The sequence below is a fragment of the Bombus pyrosoma genome, linkage group LG12 (genome assembly GCF_014825855.1).
Source record: "Bombus pyrosoma isolate SC7728 linkage group LG12, ASM1482585v1, whole genome shotgun sequence".
Taxonomy (NCBI): Eukaryota; Metazoa; Arthropoda; class Insecta; order Hymenoptera; family Apidae; genus Bombus; species Bombus pyrosoma.
The window spans coordinates 609,449-637,334 of record NC_057781.1 but is presented as its reverse complement, the minus strand read 5'-3'; the positions used below and the strand labels follow the sequence as shown (position 1 = coordinate 637,334).

General features: G+C 40.1%; 1 protein-coding gene across 6 annotated transcripts in view; it reads right to left on the bottom strand.

Annotated features, from left to right (window-relative positions):
- The window catches only part of LOC122573519 (nascent polypeptide-associated complex subunit alpha, muscle-specific form-like), a 329,038-nt gene that overhangs the window by 266,775 nt on the left and 34,377 nt on the right, over positions 1-27,886 (bottom strand). The window contains exon 2 of one of the 6 annotated variants that reach the window (XM_043739967.1): positions 21,804-21,876. The exons of the other annotated variants lie outside the window; for them this stretch is intronic. The gene's annotated coding sequence lies outside the window, so the exon portion shown is untranslated. The remainder of the gene's footprint in view (positions 1-21,803; positions 21,877-27,886) is intronic. 6 annotated transcript variants of the gene reach the window in all.

The window sequence follows — 27,886 nt, the reverse complement described above, 5'->3', positions numbered from 1 at the left end:
GGGAATCCTGCATGAATAATTGATTTCCGGGCCGTGAATGAAGGCGAGGTGGGTCGTGTTTGCGTCGGTTATATAGCCGATCACGGGAAGCTCAACGGAATAAAGCTCGTAATAAATGCGAATGCCTGCGACGGGCAAGAAAGGCTCGGTCTTCCAGTTGAAATATCATGCCAAGATCTATTCTAACTGATTTCTACTTGCTCGACGATTAATACATCATGCTACCGACTCTACCTTCTTCGCGTTAGGTTCGAGTAAACGATTAACGAGATCGTCCAATACTTTCGATAAAATAACTAAGTCTTTTCGTTAACAACTGTATTTTATACCAGAGATTGAAAAAATATGAAAACCGCGTAGGAAATACCTTGATAACTTTACGTCGGATTTTTATATCGCTTGGCGACCAAACAAGGGTATTTTAACACGACTGAAGTTGAGAAGAGAAATCACCCGTTATGTGCAAAAATAGATTAACTTATTAAGGAATAGAGATATTTATGAGATTAATCGATATTTGTAAAATATGCAAGAATGGGGCATAAGCATAGGTATGTACATTTAATCGATGAAACGAATGAGAAAACAGTTTAAGTAATATAGAATTATTTGACGATACGTGGAATTTTAGAACTGCTTTTCTAGAGAAAACAAGAAGAATGATTTATCACGTTCCTTCCTGTAGCATTCGTAAAAGCGTCCAGCAAAGTGTACCTTTATTTTAATGGATTTCCAATCGTCGGACCATAGCCATTTCGAAACCGACTCGAGCCAACTCGAATGAACTTTAACGGTCCTCGGCGGAATCACTAACGAACTTTAACTCATTCACCGACGAATTCCCCAACGGAAACAAACTCGCTGCTTCGGCCTATCGCGCGTACATCATACTATCATACCTACACAGGATATGTACGTCATTCAAAATTCAACCTCGCATTTACACCTCATAAACGTCGTAAACGTTAGATATTTACGTCGGACTAACACGATATGTAACTGCAAGCACATTTGCAGCAAAGGGAATTTCGATTTCTCGTTCGTGATACTGCGCTGGCGAAATTGATTCGAGGACATCGGTATCGTTTAAACGGTCATTAAGAAACGATTTCTCAAGGCTCGTCTCGCGAGTATCCGCGCGTGATCGCGATATCATCTCTCGACGAAGGCGTAACGCATAAATCAGACTGTTCAGCCTAATTTCTCCCGGAAGGAACTATCAACGAAGCAGCGTGTTACCGGCTAAAAAATGGCTCGCATTCCGAGGCAGTAGAAGCAAGAGAAGACCGGAGGCACAAGTAAAAGCGACGTGTATAAATGCAAGTAACGAAGGGACACACGAGAAGGGAGACCCTTAAAGGATCGACCTAAGATTCCCCTCCCGGCTGTCCCAAATGAAATATCGCGGCGAAGCAGGCCCAAACTGCCGTGAGGTGGGGGTGGACGGAGATATAACGAAAGCAGGTCGACTAACCAGAGTGAAAGAAAGATAGAGAAACACGGCATAGGCGAGAGGAGAATACGATGAGAGGGTAAAAGAGAGCCGCAGAGAAACGGAGATCGAGAAAGGTTAATAGGAATTCCAAGCATAGTGTCGGGATAGTTTCAATCGGACAAATTGAGGCAATCCATTTCCCGCCATTGTCGATCGCGTCGCGAAAGTGCACCACGACGACTTCGGATCGACCGCCTGCTAATTACGATTTCATTTCCTCGAATAACGAACGAGTCGACCGCGATCGCGCATCTTCGCGGGTGTCGACTCGGTTTCGTGTCGTCTCTTTCTTGTTCACCTTTCGTTTATATGCGTAACGATAGACGAAAGAACGTTCAAAAGATAAACGGTTTGAAAAGATCATAATTCGAGCCACACAGAAGCCTAGCTGGTTAACTTCGTGAATGGAATTTGATATCTGGGTTTTGATTTCTGAAAAGTTTCATACCAATCGCGTATTGTAATAGCACATTAATAATATTTCAAAAGTGGAAGTTGATGAGTTTAATTTTCGTGTAGATCACTCGATAAGTAGATTTTACCACGAAATTAGCTACCTACTCGGAAAAAGTAGAAGGTCCGACACTCGTAATATTACCAATATTAATTTAACAGTGTGTGCATTAGACAATTATTCAATTTACGAATTAACGTTAATTCGTGTAGCCTATTCGTGTACGTAAACGATCTCCTCCTTAAATTTGCGGAGAAACAGCGATTGTAACAGTACGTTGCACAGTGGTGAAGTAGAAACCATCGTTCCACAGTCGTTATTACATGTTATTGGCATGATAGAAAAATTTCTCGTATGAAAGTTACTAACATTCGCGTACACAACTAGCAAACAAGTTAAACTTTCCTTTATCCACAGTACGTTTCATATATTTTGCTTCCTTCTCTTTATACGAGTATAAACCCCAAATTGATAAAAAAAAACACCAAGTTCTTTGTCCAACGATTAAAATATAACTCTGATTTAATGATTCGATTAATTGCAATATTCCACAGGGACAATACAACGGAAATGTTAATATTTTAGCGGAACAAATTAAACAATGGTTCCCGAAAACGTGGGAAAGTTGCATCGAGAGAAACAGAGAAAGAGAGAGAGAGAGAGAGAGAGAGAGATAGAGAGAGAGAGAGAGAGAGAGAGTTAAGGCAAAAGAATTAATCCTCGCTGAACGATTCAATCGCGTTTTGTTTACCTCGGTTCCGGTTGTTCGCCATGTTGCAGTTAACTCTTCGCCCGTGTACAATCGCGTGCCCGTATCTTTCGTTAAATTATACGCAGCTTCGATCCAAATCGCATTAAAGATTTATCCTTCTGTTTCCATCCGTCCTTTTCCGGCTCCATTCGTTTTCCGCGCTTATCCAAAGCTTATCTCGCACAGATAGAAACTCTCGTCGAAAGCGATAATCAGTTCATCCTAGATTGTTGCAAGTTTCGTCGATTAGAAACGTGAGATTGGCGAGCACCACCGCGCCCAGTTTCTGCTCGTAAACTCAAAAGAAACTCAAAGAGAAAGGGACAAGCGAACATTTTTCAACCAAAGTATCCAGAGAGGAAACTCGCTACTCGTATTCGATTCGCGATTCGAAATCGTTAACGTAACGACGATTCAAGTCGAGTTATGTCGAGACGTTTGATAAGATTGTCGGATAGATTCGCAGAAACTTCCAATCGTTTTAATCGTTCGCTACTGCGAAACGGTTGTTACGTAAATCGTTGAGTGGAACCGATTCGAGGCAACTCGATCGTAACGACGATTTATCGGTGCAAACTGCAAACTACGAGAAACAAGGATACCGATCGATTGTTTGGTAGACCAAAATTTGATAAGGAACGTTCATTTCGAGGTTGATAAGCGACACTTGTAACAGTGTAGATATGAAAGCATCATAGGCTTTATCCGCATGAATATACGACGGTACTTACGTCAATGGCGGATTTACTTGTTGGAAACGTAGAATCGATACCTACCGAAACGGTATCTGTATGAAACGAACTTGAAGGGAATGTTGGAAAGTTTCTAATTCGATATTTATGTCGTTGTTAACGTATCGCGTTCACGGGATATTAATTTGGTAAAGGGTAATTCTAATTGTATCGATCAAAGATCAATCAAACAATACCTGCAACGGTAACAATGGCAATCAAATTTACCGCGTTTACGTTGCGTCCAATCCCGATGAAATGTATATTGCTATTGAGATCTCAATTGTAAAATACGGTTGACTAAATAAATCGCTTTCGCAATCAAAGGATTGCGTCGATGCAATCGATCCAACGCTCTGTTCCGCTACTTCCAAATCAACAGAAAAGAAACGAGAAATACATTTCAATTCTTTTAAATATCGCGTCATATAAAAAAAAAAATTGGACGCATCATGTTCTCCCGTCACGAACTTTATTTACAACTAAATTTAAACGATTAAACTTATCCAACAAATGAATTTTAAAAATCTTAACTCTACTCTAAACTGAAACGAAGGAAGCTAGAAGAATGAAAGATACAAAAAGAAAAATAAAAGGAAAACATTGCACGCGACATATAATACGTTTATTTGAAGTCCGTATGAAAAAATGGAGGATGTCAGATGTTGGACAGATCGTGACGCAAAAAGCAGTTCATCCGGGAGATCCGTGGAAGGACCAGAGTCCGAACAGGCCGCCTACGGACCCTCCTAGACGAACCTGTTGCTCCTGGCAATTAACAACGGAACGCGAAAAGAAGGAGAGAGTGTAGGAAATAATAAAAGCGGGTCAGCGAGCGCGTTCGTTGCACCGAGCTTTTATGAAATCCCGCCTCCGTCCGTCGTCGGTATAATAATCGAGATGAATAGGTAGCGTGTGCGCGCGGAGGACGCCAGTCGCGACGACAAGCGAGTGAAAACGACGAGCACGGAGACAGACAGGTAGACGAGCCAGAGGAAGAAACGATGAAACCGCTACGGTCGATGATGGAAGAAAGAGAGAGAAAGGAAGGTACGAGGGAGGTGGAAACGTATAAACGGACCGGTATGGAATTGCGGCACATTGGCGGGTGTACCTGAAATTACAAGTCGTTACTCGAGGTTTATGGCGAAAATTAACATCCATTTCGGTAAACTGAACGGAAAAGCCTGGCGTTGTGCGGTCGACGAATCCGAAACTACCTTGAGCTGGCAAATTTAAATATGCTCGCAGCCAAAATTTTGTTATTCTGGACGGCAGAGGTAGGGAAAGTGCATGGTTGGAATGGAAGATTGTCGGGTGATGTTGAATAAATACGGCAAGATAAAAGACAGAATAAGTGTATAAATGAAATGTACAAAACGAAAGAAAGTTTATAAAATGGAATTATAACTGAGATACTCGGAAGATATAATGATCGGCTCTATAAAGCGAAAATAAAAGAACAGTGATGATACAAATGTTGTCTTTTTCAATTTTTATTTCTGTCGTTAATTCGATTGTTATTTGTGTCATCTAGCTGTGATAAATTCGGTTATGAAAGTAGATCGTTTCTTTCTTAAAAATCAAATATCAATTGTAAATTCATGTAATGAAGTTGAGAAGTATATGAAAAATGAGAAAAATCTTTAAAAGGGTAAAGTAATTGATGGCCCAGAGACAAGCTATTGCTTTCAAAGAAGACTAATCATTGCTTCGGCGAAATTTCCCTTGAATACCTGATAACCAACAAAACGAACAGAATCGTGTCATCATCGTCGACCGTTCGACCAGTAGAGAGTCCCCGACTGGGGACGCAATAAATCCAAAGTAACGTCCTGGCAGCTAAACTGCGTCGTCATTCTCTGGCCGGTCGTGAATGTGACTAACAACATCCTCTCCCTCGTAGTTCACATACCCGAAGCCTAATCTTGCTTTTTCGGCTACGTATGATATCCAATTTTAGACTTGGAACCGTTTGTGCCACACAATATTTTAAAACGGCTGCCTGACCGGGAAAATGTCATGATTCTGATTACCCAATTTTTAAGTTTCTACGTCCTTAAGGATTCTTAGTTAGAAATTCTTAATTAGAATTTTATTTACTTATAAAAATTATTTATATAAGTAGGGTAAGGTGTAATAGAAATCAATAACCTTCGTCATCGTCATAACAGGGTAATTTTATCCGATAAAAATACGTATAATTACTCGGATAGCCAAATATTATACAATGTTAGTTCGCACAATGTATATTTGTAAACTTTTTCGCGGAACACGTTATGCACCACATCACCAATTTTACTGCGAATTTTAGTCCGGTTCTTCGTGCAGTCGTATCTCATCGGATAATAGCACAAGCCTCGAGGAAATTCGGAACCCGATTAATTTACCTTCCTCCGGGCGTGCTTCCGTGTTTCGATTCTGCACAGCCAATTAACTCGACGATAAAAGACGCGTTTACATCCGTATTATACGCCTCCTGCTGCTTCGTTTACTCGTTTCGAATCAGCGCGATCCTATTTGCAAAGTACTACTTCTCAGTAATATGCCAGGAACGCTGTTTCATTATGCTTGGAATATTACAAAATGAAAATAAGTTGGATATAAATACGTCGTATCTAGATGAAAAAGTGGAAAGGATAAACAAGCAGAATGAAACTGTAAATAAACAACGCATAGATACGAACGAACAAACCCAAAGATAACTGAACACGCCTGATCGCGGCATGAAACAATTCATAATTCAAGAATTATATTTCTCAGCAGTGAGTTTCGTTTTCTTATTGCTTCGGATTGAGTCTGAAATACTGCTGTGTTTACGCATTTCCTTTTTCTCTAGGTGCTACCTATATTTCTTATCAAAGTATCGTTCGTTTAACTGAAAATATTTATTTTAATCTCGTTGTTTGCCGTTTTATTCGTCTTCTCGAATCTTTCCGTTAAAGCTTTATGCAATATATGAGCAGTTATCTTATAATTTCTAAATAAAAACACCTTTGTTTCGTAAATTATAGCTAACGGATTGTTCGAAACAAAAGAAAACTTTGTAAAGGAATCGCTGCGAAATCTTATCTTATAATAAATATTTGCATCATGTTTGAGATTAACTTACTTAAAAAGGAATTTTCTCCGTAAATTAGAATTACGAAATTATTTCTGGCCAAGAAAAGCAAACTTTGCGATATCATTATGTGAGTAGGTGTGTACCTACTGTCTACATCCACCTCTAAAATCGGCCGCTTTTATCAAATCTCACGCATCACGCATCACGCACGCGCAAGACATACTTACATACCTGGAACGCATTCGATAGGTTGCAGCGAGTGAAGGGCGCGCGATTATCTCGTATCTCTTTAATAACTCGTCGCGTCACGCTGCCAATCAAGCTTTAACGAGCGAAGCCGAGCTCGTGACACGCGTGAGTCGATAACGCGCGACGAAAAGAAGAGTACGAAACCGCGTGAGCGGAAACGATGAAGAGGGGTAGTAAACGAAAGGAGGAGAGGAACAGAATGGGTGAAAGAGAGGGATTGAATCGAGGAAGCGTGCAAAACCGATGCAACCAGCCTCGTACACTTTGTTTTAACTCTCTCGACGCCGCGCCGATGTCTGCCTACGTAGCGGCACGTTCGTACATTTCTCCTCCACACGGGCTGAGACACGTACACACACGTGTGCAACGTGTGGCCCTCTAGCAGAGCGGTGCATCTGCGCGTATATACGTGTGCATCACGTCGACCGGCACGTTGCTGGGTATTATCGATCCCCCCGGTATCACAGACATTCCTCGCCCAACTCTATCGCGTACTCGCGCCTATCCGCGACTATACGAGCGTCTCTCTTCGCTGTTCGCAAGCTTGTTTTTCCTTCCAATCATTTTCCAGTAAGAGTTCCTCTTTTGCGATATGTGTACATATACACAATGAAAAACAATTAGAGGATCGTTTTCCGTATCACGTTGATCTTTATATTTGCTGTTTGTGTTTGTTTATTTTTTTCGTGATACATGTTTGTTCGATGTACATACATGTAGGATAAAATTAAATTCTTTATAACTCGGAAGATAAAACTCAACCTTGGAAAGTCTTGCGCACGAATTCTTTTATGGAACAACGTCAGCCACATATTTCGCGATACTCTGTACATGAATCTATCAAGTAAACAGGATCTTGTCGTTTCTAATTCATTAGCTGGAATCGAGCCATTTGTTTTGAAACATTTTCTTCGAGCAGCGTATGCACGCGTGTAGGTACAACGAACGACAGAAAAATCATGTAAGAAGATTGCCAGGATAGGTAGCAAGATCCCACGATGATAACAAGTCACAAAAATGTAATATATGATATTAAACGTCAAGCAGCATTATCTTTATGTCACTCTATGTACGTGATCGGAGAATGACAAAGGATGTTTGGAAAGACAACACAGGGTTCAAGTATTTGAAAGAAGTCATACGTCAGAGTAACGCGGGAACGATGCGTGGAATGAGAAATCTTCAAAAGATGAGGGCGGTATTTATGTTCTTTCCTTTGAAAGATGTGTACACCTTCGTGGGTTCGCGTCGTTTTCAGTGACGTCACTTCTTAAACGGGAATTTTCTCGTTCACGAGCAAGTAACAGCTATTTGTAGATATTAAACTTTGGACTAAACGTTCGACTCTTGCCGCGGATAATCTAGCGAACGAGATTAATTGAAAACAAATAGATTCAGACGAAATTCCAAGGAAATTCAGCATCTTGTCTTGGAAATTATATCGCAGTCGTTTTAGCATCGCATGTAGTTAAAGTTGCGTGTCAATCGTGTTAACATCTCGTGTAGCTAATGAAAACATTTTGAGAAGTTGAAGAACGCAGAACAGGAATGGCTTCCTGCGATTTCTCTCGTTAATCGGGGAAATAAGAAACTTAGAAACAATCCAAGCTACAACGTTGAACCATATGAAATATATGAAAATATACGCTCGTCAAATGTGAAATACGAAATGGGCAAAGACGAATTATTTTTAACTAGATCGGTTGTTATAATTGAGATGTAACGATACATTCAATCGTGAATGCTTGGATAAATAAATTATTAAGTTCAAAGCAATGTCAAGCGGCGAAAACAGTCGAGTAAACGGATGAGAAAGGACGAGTTTATCCGTCCGTCCAGTAAGCAGGAAAAGCAAGAGTCGAGGAGGTAATGTATCTGTTCGAATGAATATATCTATTGCAACGAATAAAAGCAAAAGAAGACCCTGCTATGTACGAATGTGACGCAATTGTATCCGAAAATTATCGTGAAATGAATTAATCGCTAAGACGCTGCCATTCTATCAACCAAGGGAATCATTATCAGGAAGCATCGGAAGCTAAAAGCTGAAAACTGCAGTGCCAGAAGTTGCGTGGCGGCTAAGTTTACAGCCGTTTCGTTTCCGCCCATGAGAGAACGCTTTTACGAAGCAAAAGCTGTAAAACGCGACTGAGAGGACAATACCGGGCAGCAAATTTCCCTCGTTCGTCGCGTCATCGTCTTTGAGCAGATCGTATACTATACGTTCGCTGTCTTTGCAGCCACGAAAGGACCCTTTAATGGCACTCGCGATCTCTGATGTCTTTCGACCTGGAGCAAATGCCTGCTTTTCGCCGGAGCACGGAAATTTTCAGCAAAATGGGTCACACGAATGCCGGAGATCCGATCCGTCCGGTTCTGGTCGCGATTGAAATTTAACTTTCATGTGGTACGGCCGTCTGGACCGGTGAACCGTGACGATAGAAACGTCAATACCGTTCAGGCCGCAGGTAGAATGCATCCCTTCGAGGATAGAGAACTGCCTGAATCATTCTTACGGCGACAAACGCGTCTTTGAATCGTTCGAGCTCGAGATCTCCAGCCATCAGACGTTTATCGATTTTCGTCGATCTTCGGATATTCGATCAACACAACCGTGTATCTTATACAGTGTATTACATGGACGTGTTATATACTCCCAAACTGATGATATTCGTATGCTTCCGTCAAGCCTTTGAAATCCCCTGTTCAACCTTTTGAAATACCCTGTGAAAAACGATTTGAAAACAAGCAGATGGGTTTCACAGGTGTGAAATAAAAATTAATTGAAATCGATAGAATATGGAGAAGATGTAAAATAAAGGATGATATAAATTTCTGAAACACTCTGTATATACGTATCACAAACTTCGAGGATAATACAGGAGCTCGTGCAGGTTTAACAGGTAGCTATATAGTTACGGTACTCGTGTGCTTTACACGCGCCTCTGACGCGTCGTCACCCTTGAAACCTCGCTCAGGGATACTTACATAAGAAAGCATAACGTATCAGCGAGTCGAATCGTAAAATGGTAAGCAACGCGCGGTCGTATAACGCGATAAAGCGTTTCCATAATCCATAGACGGTTACGCGGCTGATTATGCGACGCGAGGCGCAATTAATCTCGACCGAGGGACGATGGAACAAAAGGAAAGATGGCACTCGCGCAGATGATATTCTCTGAGCGTGACTCGTCTCAAAGTTCATGGATAAAGATGCTGAAACAGGACGGAGAAGAGACGCGAGTATCGATGACGACCGTCTACTAAATCTAAAAGAAAAGGAAGGGGGGAGAAATATAGAAATATCGTAAAGAGAAAGATCGAACGGAAAGCAATCGGAGGAGAAACGGCGTCGTTTTTAGAATACGCTAGGATCGAGTATTTTCCCAGAATTTTTCAGCAGCCAGCGAAAATAAACGACAAAGTGGCAGGACGCTGGGCGCGTAAACGTTCGGCATGCGGGATCACGATGCCGTGGTTTATTGATTCATCTCGTCCCACCGACGATGTCGGTTTATCCCGCCGTCGACGTATTTGCGGCCTGGGCATCTCGTGATTCGCATTTTACGGTTTAATCGGTATCCGTTCGAGAACGAAACATACCCAGAAATCCTCTTCCCCCGAACAGAAAACGTTCCCATCTAGACGACGCTTTTATCGATAACTCAAAAAAAAAAAAAAGAAGAAGAAGAAGAAAGAAATACTTCCAAACGACGGAATTGTATATCCCGTCGGTTCCCGTTTGCTCTCCATTTTTCTATTTTCTCTTGGCTTTTTTTACGAACGATGAAAATTTTTGCTAGAACGTCAAAGAACGGGAAGATCGTGGAACGAACGACAACTTCGCCGATCGATATCCATACGACGTTACGTACCTTTCTTTGTTCTAGTCCGAACAATTCGCTACACAATGTTACTCGTTCATCTGAAATGGAACTGCAGAGAGAAAATTAAACACTGCGCCGTTTCTCCGGCATCGTCCCGCGAAAGATCGCATATTTTATCTCAATTTCACCGAGATCTCCGATATCGGGGAAATCGTCGGACAGTGGCGTAACGGTGGGGCGAAAGCGATCGATACCGGCGCCAAGCGGAACCCGAACAACCAGGATAACATCCGTTAGAAACGGGTCAGCGTTTGAGTGGTGCGTCGCTGAACGACAAAACAACCAAAGTGAATTTACACGCCCACCAGAGGAACGAGCGAGCGCACGATCGTTCGCACCGAGTGGTAATTTTTCGAGCGTCACGGTAAGATCGAGGAGGATGGGATAGAAAGCGTGCTAAAAACGCGGCAGTTTCTCCGTTCGTAATCGATCGGAACGAAGGATTCATAAGGAGAAGCCGGTTTTTACTAGCGTTCGAACGAAGACTGGCAAGTGTCCAGGGATCTCTCGAACGACGAGGCACTTTAATTTGTTAATGTACGTCTTCATTGGGTATTTCCTGCTCTGGGTATTTCGTGATTCAATTTAATTAGGGTACCGCGGAAGGATCGCTATCTGAGTATTCAGACAGAATGAGAGAAAACGTTCTCTCTCTCTCTCTCTCACTCGTCGCCGCTTTTAGCAATTTCTGCCAGAGATTCTGTTCAACCGATTATTTCCCTTCGCTGTTGGCTGACCCGGAACATCTGTGAAAACTCGCTCTCTCTGTAACCTCGTCACGCGTTAAACACCTCTTTGTTGGCGCAGCATACACGTCAGGATCTTTAAACGGTTCCTGGTGAAAATATCCCGGGAAACAGAAAACGAGCATGCGATGGAATCTCGCTAAATATTTGAGCGTAACCCTGGCATACACGGGTCCAATTCTTGCATATTGCATACCGATCGATACGATTATCTCGTATCCGCGCGGACCGTTCTAACATTTCGCAAACAGATCGTATCTTCTTTTTTACTTTGTAATACATAGAAATCTTTGTTCACAAAAAAAAAAGAAAACGTAATAACAAAAAATTTCGATGACGATTCAAACGGCTTATCTTTTTATCGCCGTAATCTTGGACAATCGATGGAACGTCAGTGTCGTTGAACTTGCAAAACCGAGTATCAGGATTATCGGCGAAAGAAATCTATCATTTTGAACGACTCTGCCATGTAATCCCATAACGCAATCCCATAAGCAACGGGTGTAATCGCTTTATCGATATCGATGGCCGAGCAACGACGCCGAGGCAGGAAATCACAAGTGGGACTCGAAACGATTCCCGGCTATTGTGAATAATGAAAAGAGCTGTTCGAAATCACGAATGAATTCGAGTTGAACGCTCGCCACGTTCTGTGGGAACGATAACGTTGTTTTAACTCGGGATAAAAATTGAATTCGTGCCTCCGCCATGACGAGGGACTGGTCCGCGTAATTCCGCGAAACCGAAGTTTAATTTCTGGCCGAGATATTTGAACACGAGGGAATTTCGTGGCCCGGTGCGCGACGATATAAAATAATTAATCAACGATACCGGATCGCACACTGCCGCGAAAACTACTCCCTTCGCCTTTCCTGACGGGGCATTAAAATTTCAACCGATCGATTTTCACCGATAAATTAACCGCAAACGTACGAAACCCACTGCTCCCATCCAGTAATTCTGTTTTCGGTCATCACCCGTACATCAATATTATACAATATCGATACAAACACAATTAACCGCTTTGTTGCAATCCATATTTCATATTCCATATTCCATATTCCATTCGTTAGATATTTATTCCAGCAACGAAGCTAACTACGACTAACTGGAGTACGAAACGAAAAATTAAATTCATTTGATGTCGCTAATTAATACTAATAAGCTGATATTAACGAAGAATCAAATTAAAGAGATATATCCAAGAATAGAGATAAAGGAATTTGACATTACATATTCAGAACGTCGACTAAAAACAGAGTTCGAATAGTTTCAAATCCCCGACGTTTATGACGAAGCGTATCATTCTCCTAGTTTATGTAGCTAAATAGTAATTCCGAATCAGACACTTAATTTCCCTCGATGAACGAATGTTATGTTGAAACACGTCGTGAGACGCACGAATCCGTGTTCGAGGGTACAAATTAATCCGTGCAATGTCGGCCTTGATGAATCACTATCGTGTGCACGCTACGCGAAATTCGTAACGTCATGGCTGCGTGATGCAACGGTAAAAATAACTATAAATCGACGATCCACCGAGAAACGACTGTATTGCGTTGGAAGCGCCACGAACAATGCTAACAACGCCGTATTCAACTTCTATACTTAATATTAGGTTGTCCGAAAAGCTTCTTTCGTTTCTTAAGGTGGTAATAGATGAGCAACAATTTCTATTCTATATTGTTTTATTGAATTAGGTATGATCTATTTCGTTATATTTCTATTATTATGTTCGTGCATAATTCAATAAACTAATATAAAACAAAAAACATTGTGCGTCTGTTATTTCCTTATAAAACAAAAGAAACTTTTCGGACAACCTAATACATATTTCCAAATACTTTGCACGTTCCTACGGGACCAGTCACCCGATTATGCCAAAAACCTGTTTCAATTTTCCACCACTCCGTTTTATTCTTTGCTACTCATTGCGACAAACGATAAATTTTGAAGAGAAAGTTGTCTCGGCGACGACGAAAAGAGCCTCTTCGTTGACGCGACGAATTTTTCAAGTGAAAATTACAAGATAAAAGCAAGGTAAGTACACTCGTGTTGATTTAGTTATTTTAATGCCAGTTTATGATTAAACAGGCGTATTTTAGATATGACATCATTGCAAATGGAAACAATAACAATCGATAAGCGGAGTTTTGTAGTTGAAAAGATATAATTATTAAGATATGCAATTTTTTCAAGAGTTTGTCGTTTTTCTTGTAAATCCGCCAATTAATACAATTCAATTATTAAATACCACTACGCTTCTATGTATCCAGAACAGGTCTACTCGTTCCTATGACGTAATTACAACACGCTAATTAAACCATGAACGTCTCCCAATTATAATATCTCCATACTCCGGCAGGAAATTCGTCGAAAATTTATTGGACCTGCCTTTCATACGCTACGAGAATCGATACACGTATAATAAACGCTTTAGCACTTTTAGTGAGTCGCGGTAGCGATCTTTTAACAAAGTCATCGTGTCGACTGCATTAACCAGGCTGTCATCAAAGTTACGAGCACCGACCATTATCGTGTAGCAAAGGCCGCACTCCGCTACTTTTGATGGCATTAGCGCTACTGTTTGCTGGTAAATGGTTTTCCTTGAATTCCATGAAAGCTCGTTAAACAATCGGAAGAAGAGAAACGAAGAGACACGCACAGAGTACGAGAGGTAGACGCGAAACAGGGGGACACTGCAACGCACACAGCAAAGGGAAGAGAAAGGCTACCTATAGGAGGCAACGACGCATCTCTCTGATGCGTCTAGCAACGAGTCGTCGACGCTAGCGTCGTCGGCGACGCCGGTGCGAAGTGTGTCCTTGCTTTCTAATTGTCGTATAATTACGGTATGCGCGCAACCAGGGAGCCTGTTCATCGTCGTCCGTGAGGTACTCAGTGGTCGGTCTATATTTATCCACTGTTTGAACGTAGCCAGAGCCGCGTTCTCGCTCGCTGAGCTCGTCTGTCCAACCGACACGAACAGCCGAGGAAAAACAGCCGCCATGGAAAAATGAGGAAGAAGGGAATTGCGTAAGAGCAGCCGTTAACAGCCCGACGACTTTTGGACCTTAACACGCGCGAGCACCAACTGCTCGTCGTTATTTCAGCGACTGGTTACAGCAAGAACGTTCCTCTTTATTCTCAGAGTCTGGTTCTCTCGAGAACGAACGTGTACCATCGCGGTTTCCCCAGGAATTTTTCTACGGCCCGAACTACTCGAATACGTTTTATCGAGCACGATGCATTGGAATTTCACCGTGTTCCGCGAATCGGCAGTTGAAATCGCGTTCCGAAAGGAACCTTGAAAATTTTACGGCTCAACGAACTCCTCGTAACGTTCGTAAGCTGGGACTCTTTGAGAAACCGTGTATCATTCACGACGCTGTCATTTCTACCAAGATACAAGCATGTTACATAGTATGTAGCATATTATAGGTTCGATTGTAGAACATCAAAAAGGTGAAGAAGGCTCGTGTACAAAAATTGTCATTTCAGGGTCGTTATTTTTACGTTTTACACTAGAAATATAGTGGTATTAATGAACCAGTTGACGAATCCTTTTTCCTATCTTATTCATATTTCGTGTATTTTGTTCCCAGATTCGCAAACCTCTACAAAATGACTTCGCCTATGGAGATAGAAATTAATCCTATAAATATCCCACATTTGTTTTACGACAGCCTATCTACTGTATTATCGTCATCGTCGGTGTACGATGTATCATTTTTGCAGTGTAAGATTTAAAGAGATATACGTGTTTCTATGGAACGGTCCTACAAGTGACTATACCAACGGTTGTCCCTCTTTAACGTTCTGATTTATGATCGCGCAGAATATATCCAAAGATTGGCGTTACTGAACTACTAGCAACATAGAAAAACACTCGAATGAATTAAGATAATGTTTGGTTCTTCAGCGTGATGCTAAGTTGAATATGAATATGGATCGTACGTGTGAGACAGTATCGTGTGCATTAGACTTAGCAGTTTGTTACTAATCATCCTCGATTATAACGTTTACAGACTATTATAGTCGGTTGGTCGAGGATCTATAACGCTAGATCGGCTTCAAATTACTCGTACCAACACCGTAACCTGTTCCTAGATGGTACCTATGTAAACACTTTAATGCCTACTGTATCGCGGTGCTAACTGTTACCTCCAGAAATATCAAACAATCGGACAGTTCCGGTTACCAAACATAATACGAGCTTCGTACAATATTGTCTATCGTAATTAACCTTTCTACAAATACTTAAGAATCATACGCGAGCCATATAGAAGCCAAGACAAATTGATCCTGAAGAACATCGATATACCCTATTCCGACATATGTCCGTAGTAGTTTCGATGCCTACACTTGCATGTAAAATTTCTTTAATCAATCAGTGCTTCACAACGCGTTTTATATTCTTTTATTTTTTCTTTTTTTTTTTTTTTTTTTTTTTTTTTTTTTTTTTTTTTTTTTTGTTTCATCTATAATGGGATTTTACTGTTACGAAATAAAGTAGTTTCTAAATAAATAATTTCATCCAACAAGATGAACGATAAGAGGTAAATTAAAATTATAGGTCAAATAAAATTATAATCCGGTAAAAAGTGTCAAGCATATGGCGTAAAGAGCGTAGAAAAGAAATGGAAGAGAAAAAAGCGCACAGAAAGTATACTGAAGGTTAATAATGATAGGTTTACAGGACACAAGAGAAAGAAAAGGGTGAAAAAGAGCGATACATCCCGTTATGGGGTTACTGATGCCGATGCGTCCTGGTTTTCTCGTTATTTCTCCATTCAACCGAGGTCAGTCGTTAATACCGCTTCGCTCCTGGCGTTGATGGGTCAAACGGAATTCGATATTCGCCTCACCCTTCAGATACGAGCCCAGAGTTTCAGCGACGAAAGATTTTTAATCGCTTTACGAAACGGTCCATGGAGTATCTCGCGATATATTCGATCGACTAAATACAGGTTGAACAAGGGATGATTTTGATTTATTAATTTTCACCGCGTTTAACACGATGAAAATTATTCATTGGATGTATTAACTAACTCGATTTGATTATTTAATGTCGATAGACCATAGCTACAAATATGCGCGTTTAGTTATTAATCAAAATTATTTAATCCGAAATCTAATTCTTGGTCCTATCATTATATTATTTTACTTGAAAAAATAGGGTATATTTGTCTTCCTCCGGTCGTAATAAATTTATCTCTGAAGAAGGTGAATAACGCAAACACGTAAATAAGATGAATTTATATTCCAAGGATCGAACTTTTAGAAACTTTAAACGCTTAGTTTCACGGGAAACGAAAGTTCTGGCATAATGATACAGGAATACCGTTTAGAGAGTATCGACTCGCGGAATTAGTTGGGAAATCGATGTCGCATTGTCTAAGTTCGAAAACGAGGCGGCTATTATTAACCTTAGAAGATAGCTACTAATGCGACGAGATAGAACGAGGTTATCTCAAACCATTCTGACGTATGTATGATTGGAATTAACGACGCTGGTACTTTCGACGACAATCGGAAAAAACAATGCCGCTGTTTATAAGATAAAGATTGTATTCTGTTATCCGCATACAAATTAAATAAATCGAACGAATCATCATATGATACCAATTATTTCAATCGTTACGAAGATACAAAAATTATCCTACGCTACTTTTAACCAAACTTCCCTAGCCAAAGTGCGAGTAGATTAGACATTGAAATAAAAATGCAGTAGCGTTTCAAATAACTGAATAATAATCTCAACGCATTACGTGCACGCATAGTAACAAACTATAAGCGTCGGAGTTCGCCAAGAACATCAGTGATATAGAAAGAAGGGGGAAAGACAGCAAGAGAGGGAGGAAGAGAGAGGGAGAGAGAAAGAAAGAGATCCAACCCAAACTTTCTCGTCGACTCGAAGATGAAGGAGGATAAGCGACGAGAGACGATAGTGAAGTATCGCGGCACGAGCTGCCGGTTAATTAAATGGAAGTTCCGCGCCAGAAGCTGAGGCTAAGGAGGCAACATCCAGTTAATCGGGTCCTTGGTGTTCGAGAGAAAACTGTAGGAGGGGAACGAGGGAAGAAGAAGGAAAAATCAGACCGAAATGGAACGATACCTCGTGGAGAAAGTGGATGAAGCAGGAAGAAACGGCGAACGGGAAGGGAAAGAAAAAGGAAGCAACGAAGAAAGGGAAACAGAGAGCGAGAGATGATTAAGCGATGGTATATCGTATTCCACTTGGGTAAATCGCTGATTGGAGACGCGGAAATGGAATCGAAGGACTAGAAGCAGCGAGCTATTGAAATTGAAAGGGAAGAGGAATGACGCGCGCAAAGAAAGCCAAAACGATCACAGGGAAAAGAGCAAACGGAGAGATTACGTTCGCAAGAATAAAGAGGAGAAAAAGTGTAATGGGAACGATGTTGGGTACGAGCTATTACGATACAAACAGGTTGATGACAGTGACGGCAGATGATGATAATGATAATGGGTGTGGGATGCAATCGCAGGAGAACCGCAACGATTTACAGGCTAGCTATTTATATCGGGGTCATTCGTGACGAAAAATGCTCGAACATTCGTATTTTTGTTCAAGTATTTCTTTTCTTCTTTCCTTTGTTACCAAGAGGTAACAAACAGAATTATTCTGGATACGAAATGTATATTATATTAAAATGTATTCTTGATTACTTGAAACGATACGATGCTTTGTATTCTATTCAAATAATAGCTATGAATACCTCGCTCACGACTATGTCGAAAAAGTGGGACAATCGTAAGCAATACGCCTTCAATTTCAACAAATACTTTACTCCGTAAAGGGAAATCCGTTGTACGAGCCAGCGATCTTAAGATAAAATTAAATGACCACTTTAAATCGGCCGCCTTTTATACGCCAGCGTCTGAACCACGTGCATCGTGGGTACTCCATTACGACAGCAGGTACAAGCTACAGATAACAATTCGACTCGTGGCGACCGCTTTCACACGCCACTATTGTCGGTGCAATCCCACGTAACGGGACGCAAATCCGGATGTATAGCGCTATGATTCTTTTAAACGAAATTTTGTTGGTTTAGGATCACCGATGCAGAGTCTAACAAATCTAGAGTCATCCCTATCGGATTTCTCGGTTCCGAGAACGGTCGCATGAGAACTCATGAATTTGGGATCAAGTAGGTCGAACTTTCATAGATCAGATATGACTTTTGGATGCGCTTTGACTAAGACTTATCTGTCATAACGAATTCTTCACAAATTTGAATCATTCTCAACAAGTTTTAAAGATCACGGATTTCTTCTGAATCTTGTTATTTATGCTCGTATTTACCGCCGTATTATTTAGGTTACTAGCAACATAAAGAGAAAACAAATTTTACAATTTGCTACGTAATTTGTGACTTAAATATTGCAGCAATTCTTGCAACAGCCTTGTGTCTTTTATTAATTTTTTGTGCTTAAGGAGCTATGCTCCTGGAGTGCAAGATAATGTGTATCATTTTTGCGCAACTTTACAAAATTTGCAGAATGGGGGATCTTCTTTGCTGAGAAGATCTTTTTTATACGTTCTATTGTAATTCGTGCGTAATCTATCTAACGGAGAACATATGAATTTAACGGTGATCGAGAAACGAACGATCTATATAGATTGTTTTCAATTCAGAATTATCCAATTCATTTGGAAAAGTTGGAATGGCAATCAACATTTTCAAAATTTCCCCTCTTGTCGTATTTAATATTATAAACGTAAAGCGCAGTATAAATTTTATAAAGTCGACGAAAAATAAACAGGAAATTCCATGGAAATAACTTTCGCGATAATTGGTCCTGTTTGTCTTGATGAGCGAAGATCGTCCATTTAATTCACAAAATACTAAAAATTTGTCGCTCCCGACACGAATAAACGCTCCAAAACTCCACTTAATCAACACATTGTGAAAAGGATTGAATTCGTGTCATAGTCGTTTAGGATAAAATCGATCAATTTATCTCAAATGATATTTCTCGTCGTATAGAACGAATATTCTTTTTATCGGAATTTATCACAGGAAAAGCAAGGGAAATAAAATATGAAAAAATAATCTTTCTATCCATATTGTTTAACGAATTTAATTCGACCTTTCCGCGAGCTACTGCGTATTAAATATTTTTCGCAGCTTTCTGATACGAGGCTTCCCGCTATGTCATCACTACTCAGTGAATATTTATGCCAATTCACATTTTTATAAATATCCGCAGTTTAACCACAATAACATTATTTAATTACCATTAATCAGCATAATATCAAACATAACATAATAATATGATTATGTTCATCCGATAATACATTCGTTTCTACATTGCATAGTTTTACATTTTACAACGTAACGGGTCCTCGCCCGTTATATAAACGAAATCAGTAACCAGACGATCAATTTTCATCAGGAGTGAGTACTCAAACCGCTCAAGCAGTTACCAGGTTCTCTCGTCTAACTACCGCCGATAAATCAACGCGGGGATCCACGGAGTTTGGAAAGGCTTCCATACGTTCCTCCAAAATACGTTTAAGAATGCAGTCGAAAGAGTAAATCCAGCTCTCTCGACTTTCCTTCACCGGGAGCCTTAGGTAACTGCACGCGAACAGCCGTATCGTGCACAATGCCCGATTCGGCACGCACATTTACCCCTTAACGATTTTAGAAAGTCACCTTGACGACAGCCACGTGCATCAACGGTTCGCTCTCTCTCTCTCTCTCTCTCCCTCTCTCTCTCTCTCTCTCTGTCAAAGAACGTGTATATGACCGCTAGTAAACACCGCGAAGGATATATACAGGTTAAACGTCGCGGAAGTGACCAGCCGATAAAGTTTCAGGGTACCGTGAAACGGAGAACTGTATCGGCCTCGATAAATCGATCGAATCGAGAATGGCTGAAAGCTCCTGTCCAATTAATCAATTTATGGAGCCACCCTTCGCGTAACTTATATTTTACGATCGACGTGAAGCGAGCCTCGATCAGCTGGATGTTATAGCATCTACGCGTTTACGTTTACGATGCGATCTCGCGTGATTAAGAGACGCGTTACCAATGCGCGTTATAGCGATATTATCGCTGTCCAAGGGGATACTTGGAAAACGCTTATTTTAGGACGATGTAAGGAGTGAAGAACGTAATGAATATGTACATAAATAGATGTGCGAGAGGTAGAGGTATGTATACAGTGACTCGTGAAAGAGTTCGAGCAAATGTATACATCTTTTATGAATATATTATGTGTGTTGTACGAAGCATCTTGAGTTTTCATTATTGTTGTAATGGAAGCCGGCTATGATGATTGTATACCTATCGGTATATCGGTAAGATTTCAAACCAATCTAAAAGTGTGCATAAAAGCTACAATAGATTTGATACAAGTATATAAATAGTTGGTAGAGATCGCAATTATCTATTAGTACGTAGGCATGTTTAATGCTTCGCGAAGATGCATTCTGGTATACTCTGGAATCTCGTGCAGCGCTAGAGTGAATGAAAATCGAATAATAAGGATGATTGCGAGTACTATGCGTGATTGGAAAATTGGCTACAAGATATATTCTGCTCGCTGCGCTTCTGATCTGTAAATGTAAATGACCGATTTGTAGATACGATCATTTCGACTATTTTAAGGTTGTGACCCGGAAGGTGATCTTATTACAGCGTAAACCAACCAAACTTGCATTCCTTCCATTAACCAACCGCAGACAGTTACAAACAGTGTATATGAATATATACGTGTGAGATGCGCGTTATTAAAGTAAGATTCCAAGAACTTACAAATTTTCGCGATGCCCGGAAACATCTATAATAAAAGACGACCCTAATATAACATAAATTCTGATCTATTTTCGCCCTCACTCCTTCTAAACGAGATACTTCGATCAATTTGGCATACAGAAAAAGAAATGTTAATTCAAAAATCAAAAATGTAAAAATTCGAACCATTAAACAAGAAGCGTGTGCATGAATTAAAATGTCGTAAATCAAGTAAGGCTGTCATCCTACGCACGATGCAATTATTTACATTCAGCCAGCCTTCGCCAAAGGAATAACAAGAATGTTCGAGATGGATGACGAAAATGTGCGAATTGTATCACATCAATTGAATCGTTCTACTTAAATCACGGCCTCGATGCTCTCAATCCTGTCCCCCATTGGATACCGCTCTTTATATTTTACTTTATATTGATATCTTTATGGAATTTGTGAAATATCTTTTTGGCGAGTAACAGATATCAATCTTTGTACGAAAGGTGATATTTATTAACCGCGTGGGATATTACGGTGGTCGAAATGAATTCGCAGCGTTCAAGGGGAAACGTAAATTGATTAATACTATTTTGCAACGGACATATGTCGAGTCGGCAGTATTCCAAGTGGCGTCAGCAAAGGTTGAATTAATCCTTACCATCGACTGACCAAAGTGTAAGCAGAAATATAAATTGTTTCCAATCTGCTTCTCGTTCGTTTTCCAACGAAACCTGAAAAATGAACTCTATTGAAACTAACTATGGGATAGCTTTCCCTCGATAAGATAGCTCTAACGTTTTTACATATATTTTTGACAGCTTAATTTTCTCAGTAGAATTCGCTGTTGCTCTCACAGAGAAAACAAGTTTTTAACCGACTACGAACGACTCTTTTAATATTAAAAATACCAAACACGTTAGAGCGACGAGGTTCGGACTAATTGTACATAAACAGAATGCAAATGCTAAAAACGTACAAGTTTTTGGTGAAATCGAAGTTAATCGTTACTCTGATCACACAATTCGGATCTACTCGAACTAGAATCACGTGCACATAGCGTTTAGTTAGAAAGTATGGATCAGCGGTTGCTTCGTTAATCCCAAAATACGTTCTCGAAAGAACAGCAAGGCAACAGGTTAAACAATTCACGAGCAACACCGGCTAACAAAACTGCGAAAAGAGAAAGCTAGAAACGCGTTGCTCTATAAATCGACCACTCTCGTAAACGAACCAGTTCACTCGGAGCGATCGCTATTCCGTTTCGAGTTACCGAATCCGCAAACAAAAGCAAGAAACAACATGAAAGAACGAACGAAAGCAACAAATAAAGCAGGAAGAAATGGAAAAAAGGGAAGCAACGGTTGAGTTCGTCGATTTTGGGATAGCCCGTGGCCCCTTAATGGGATTAATAATAGCGGTGAGTGCAGAACTGTAGCACGCTGCGCTGATGCGATGTATGCACGTAGAGGCGGCCAATCAAGGATAAGCCGGGTCGAGTGTGCACGCAAGCGCTTTGCCATGCGCCAGAACGTGCCACATGGCCGCCACCTTGGCAATGCGTTGACCCTAAAGTAGCGCGTTACACCACACTACTACGCTGTCTCGGGCTGCGAGCGTCTAGGCTGTTGTTTCGAGAGCGATCGTACTAGGTAAGTACACTATCGTGCAAAAATCTACAGAAACTAACATAAACTAAAGAATTAAAAACTATTGATTTCGTTGTATTATCGACAAATTTAAATATTAATTTATAAATTTAAATTGTATAATTCATGATCTATGCAATCGATATGCATTAATATAAAATAGTATTTAATCTCAATTCAAATTTTGAATTTTATAATAGATCAAAATTATCACCTATTCAGTTTTAATATCATTATTGAAATCGGACAAATAAATAAGTAAAAGTAAATTAAAATTAAAACGAACGAATATCAGTAATAAATTCAAATTAAAACGAATAAATATAAATAACAAAATCAAATTATTAGATATTTAAGCTATAAGTGCAGATAATTAGATTAAAAAACAGTATGTCGAAAATAATGAAGTATATCCGTATAATCAGTATCTAGATAACAAAATTTGATACTATTCATTTTTACTGTTTTAGTCAAGAAAGAATCAAATGTTAATAGGCTGCAGCTATCCATGCAAAATATTTTTACGAGCACGAACAGAAAAATGCTACGTACGTAAAAATTTGTTTCATCTGTCTCGTAAATATTCTAACGAGTACTATACTTGAGATATTTTATCTATTTTTTATATTACGCACGATAGCATATACTGTTGCTCGTTTCGACACACGCACTCGTGCGCGGTATAGACAAAGACGACATCGTGGGGGGAAGAGAAACGGTAAAGCAGTTTCGCGCGCCTCGAGATCGTCGCCAATTCGAATGTTGCTCTTTTTGAAATGCCGCGGTGGACGATATGCGCTCGCGCTCACGAGCTTTTCGCAAAGACGAGGCCACGCGCTGAACGATATTCTAAGATTAGGATAGCGATGCGTTCGGTTTACACCAACGGAAATACCCATGTTTTCCACGTGCGTCTGCCGACCTACGTCCGTATGTTAAGAAATAATTCCGTTAGAACACGCCGATATATCGTGAAAGTCGAACAGCGACTCGTTAAGGATCAAGGAACGAAACAACGCGTAATGGATATTGAAAATTTGACAATTGGAAAATGTTGAAAATCTGAAGACCCGAGAAACTGAAAGATCGAAACTGAAACGTTAGGTTAATATAATCCTTGATGAGATAAATTAATATTAAATATCTTTTATAAATCATACTCTGACATTACGCGTTGCATTACTTTCGTTGTAACGCCTAACGAGACTGTCTTACTTATATACAATTAAAATTTAAACAAATCATCGAAGAGTTAATAATATCAATTATCGTTAAATACGCCTGATGAAGTGTGTGATTGTCTTTTATCGCGTAATGAAGCATCAAAGTAAATATAGTAAATTCGTTATATAAATAATAAACGGATATACCGACGAAGAGTAATATGGGGAAGATGAACATAAAATACTAACGATAGTGGGACGATTATCTTATCGGAAAACCTCTCCGGTATCAAACAGCCCGTTGTAAATCAATTATACTTATTTACCATGTTACGCGACGATCCTGCGGTCTTTACGCAAACGCTGTTTCGTCATTACTCAATTTCTGAACACGTTTATCATATAACCGTATGTTACTGGATTTCGTTCAGAACTTAACAGAGTAAATTAAAGAAACAGTAGTGCTCGTGAAATTTATAGTAGCTTTTAATATTTCAGTGGCAACGTAAAGTACTAAATGCACGATAAAGCGCTTAACACGTTCGCTAGCGGCATGACATATGTGTGACACGCGGCTTTTGTTTTGAGAGCCCGACGTTATGCGATCAAACAAAATCTGTTCCGAGCTTAACAGGCAAGCTTCTGTTCAAATAAATATACGAATGACGGTCTTGGCTTACAAAATAAATCAAAACTCGGACAGTTATCGCTTATGATAAAAGTAATATTCTATGCAAATATTAGAGACAAAACGTAGTTACGATGCTTAGCTCTAACCCACTATGATATCACTATGTTATCAAACATGACGGTGTTGGTATGAAACAAATTTATTGTTCCAACGTTTCAATACTATATTTTCATATATCGTTCTCGTTATGTTTGTCGAAAAGTTCAATAATCTGCGATATTTGAAAAATACGAAGGCAGTAACGTCACAATTACATAAAGATATATGTATTGCGTACTATTAGGTACGAGTAACACTCGGCATTAGTGTCGTGTTACCAGTTGCCATAATGTTAATAAAGTATTTACGATACCTATTTACGAATAAGACACACAAAACTCACTCAGAAGCTAACGTGTTAAACTGTCAATAAACCAGATAACAAACAACCACTGAAAAAAATGCTCGTTTGCGATCGAAAGAGCATCAACTCGAAATCACTTCGATCTATTCGATGCGTTTACACGGTCCCCGTTATCCACTTTAAATCGGAGCAGTCGTTCGTCCCAGAGAGCTATATCTATATACGCGCATACCTGCTATGTATTCATTTAGCTGGAAGTCGAGAAGATCGTAACGTCGGGACACTCGAACGTGGCGAACGTGGACCGCGAACGTCCGGACATGGCCCGCAAATTTTGATTTTTATCCCAAACGAAATCCAAATCCTCAATCAAGCGGCACACTGTGCGCCGTGGTGGCGCCAGATGAAGGCGACGGGAAGCAGTTTGAGAAGAGGCTTGCAAGAGAGAAGGAGAGATCGTAAAAGCCAGGATGAGAGGAAATATCAAGGGAGAAAGACGAAAGAAAGATAGAAAGGGACGGAGGAAACGAGGAGAACCACCTGTAACCGCTTATCCACCGGTACTTATCTCTCGGTGTTTACAGATCGGGGATAAGATTACATATTCGAGATAACGCGCCGGGAACGAACGCGTTACCAAAGTATCGCGGCTCGTTTCTGACCGCACGCAGATCGCCGACCGTCCTTTTCTCGTCCTTACGGTAATGAACGGATAATATAAATCTATTATTCGTAGCAAGCTCCGATATTCCAGGGAATTGTTTTAAATCAGTTTACGCGAAAATAGATACCGACCGAGGAAGGTATATTCGCGTGAATAACCGTTTCGAACCGTTGTATAATCGTGAGAGTAATCGTGAGAGAGGATTAATACGTCGACCGTGCTTGTTTCTGTGGAAGCAATTAGGTGAACAAGTTAATGATGGAATTTAATATCAGGAACTGGCTTTTACCGCGACTTGGTCGTATTTAAAAACGATATTTTTATATACGTGTTTTCTGTTTATTATTTAAATCCCATAGATTAAAACGATCCGTGTTAAAGTTAATTTCATTGAAATATCGATCGCGTCCACCGCGTCTCTCTCGCCACGTAGAAATATAACGAAGATATTTCGAGCTCCGGTATTATACGAGTCGCGTTGTATAACAACTTCTACATGGGGAAACATGAAGCATCGAAAAACGTCGATACTTGCGTTTGCTTTGGCGTTACAAACGAAAATAGCCGAAACAACGCGATTGAATAAAGTTACAGTCCATGGGGAAATTAAAATTTGTTTCCATGGTACAGGTTTTATTCCGCCGTCTATGCGTATATTTCGATAACTATCAGCGATTGTTCCCTCGTAAATTGAACATGCAAAACATACAAAAATCTGACGACGAAAAAAAAAAAGATTCATCCCTTGGACTGTAACAAAAATCGTTGCGTTTCGTGAACGAAAATCTCAATCATAAATCTGTCCTCGATCACATACATGCGTACAACATACTTACAGATTTACGAAGTAGTTGTTAGTAATATGGATGATTGTCGTTGATATTATTGGGATATTAATTATTTCAATATTCGGAAAATTGCTTTCACGAGTAATCATCAAATAATTTGAGAATTGTACAGATTGTTTTGATAAAAGAATGAAAACTTTGGAATGGATAGTAAGGTGAATAAATTGTTTGATGTATTTTCAAAGGCCAATAGTACAAAGTAATAATATCGTTGATTAAATAGATCGCATGTAACAGTTTCTTTTTTTTTAAATGCTAACGGACTAATTACACAACGTGATATAATATTTCTTGTTACGCCTTGCAACTCCACCAAAGACCAAATCTACCAAGAGCTACAGAGGATTTCTCTTTCACGGAACTAGAAGATGCTTCTTTATCAAGGCATCAGCAGCGAGAAAAATTCGTTTACGTTCTCTCGGTGCGGCAACCAGTTTCCCTTGAAATATTAGAGAGGGGAGGGGGGGAGCAAGACCGAAAAAGGACTCGATATTTTTACGTGGACTAACCGTGAAGCCACTAGCCCCGAGAACCTTCGCGGACTTTTCCTATGAGGTCGATAACAAATGAAGTCGTTGCTCTGGCTGCGTCCTTCGCGGCCCACGCAGATTCACGGCTCTCAGCTCGAACCAACGCGAAGTAGACTCTCTACACGTATTGCAACTACGCTCTTGGTGTATAGTCCGCAACAATGACCGGTGTGAATGAGCGTGTATACAGTACGAACGCAGGTGGGTGGCGCGGCCCATCGTGTAATTACGCGACCCCGCGGACGATAAAACGCGACGAAACAGCCCTTATTCAGCGGCTGCATCAAGACGCCGCATTACTTTCTTGCAAACCTGAAAATCCGATCTCGCTTCACATTCATGGGCTAAGTCGTAAGGATAAAACTAAGGGGACTCGTATCGATTTAACGTCACGCGTAAGGGTCTCTTCGAATCGCGTCTAAACGCTCGTCCCTATCTTTATCTTCGATTTAGTAGGTTGCTTCACTGCTAACTCGAGTGCTCGGTAGTAAACGTGACTGGGAACTAATAAATAAATTTGTAAACGCTTACGCGATGCGTGACTCATAACAGTAGACGCGTATGTTTGTTTGTTGTACTAAATTTTATTCTAAATATATCCATTATAACGGAAGATTGAAAATATTGTCATTTCACTAAAAAGATTCGAATATCATGCGAGATCTTTAAAGAAAAAGAGGTAGACTTGAAGGAAATGGTTCGAATTCTATAAAAAATAAATGTGTATTCTTGGAAGATCATCGTAATCTTGACGCAAAATGTTGGATCGCTTCACGAGTACCTTAATGAGAAACTTGCGCTAACTTCGTGTTTACAGCTATAAAGCTCGTAATTTCTTTACTATTAATCGTCGTTT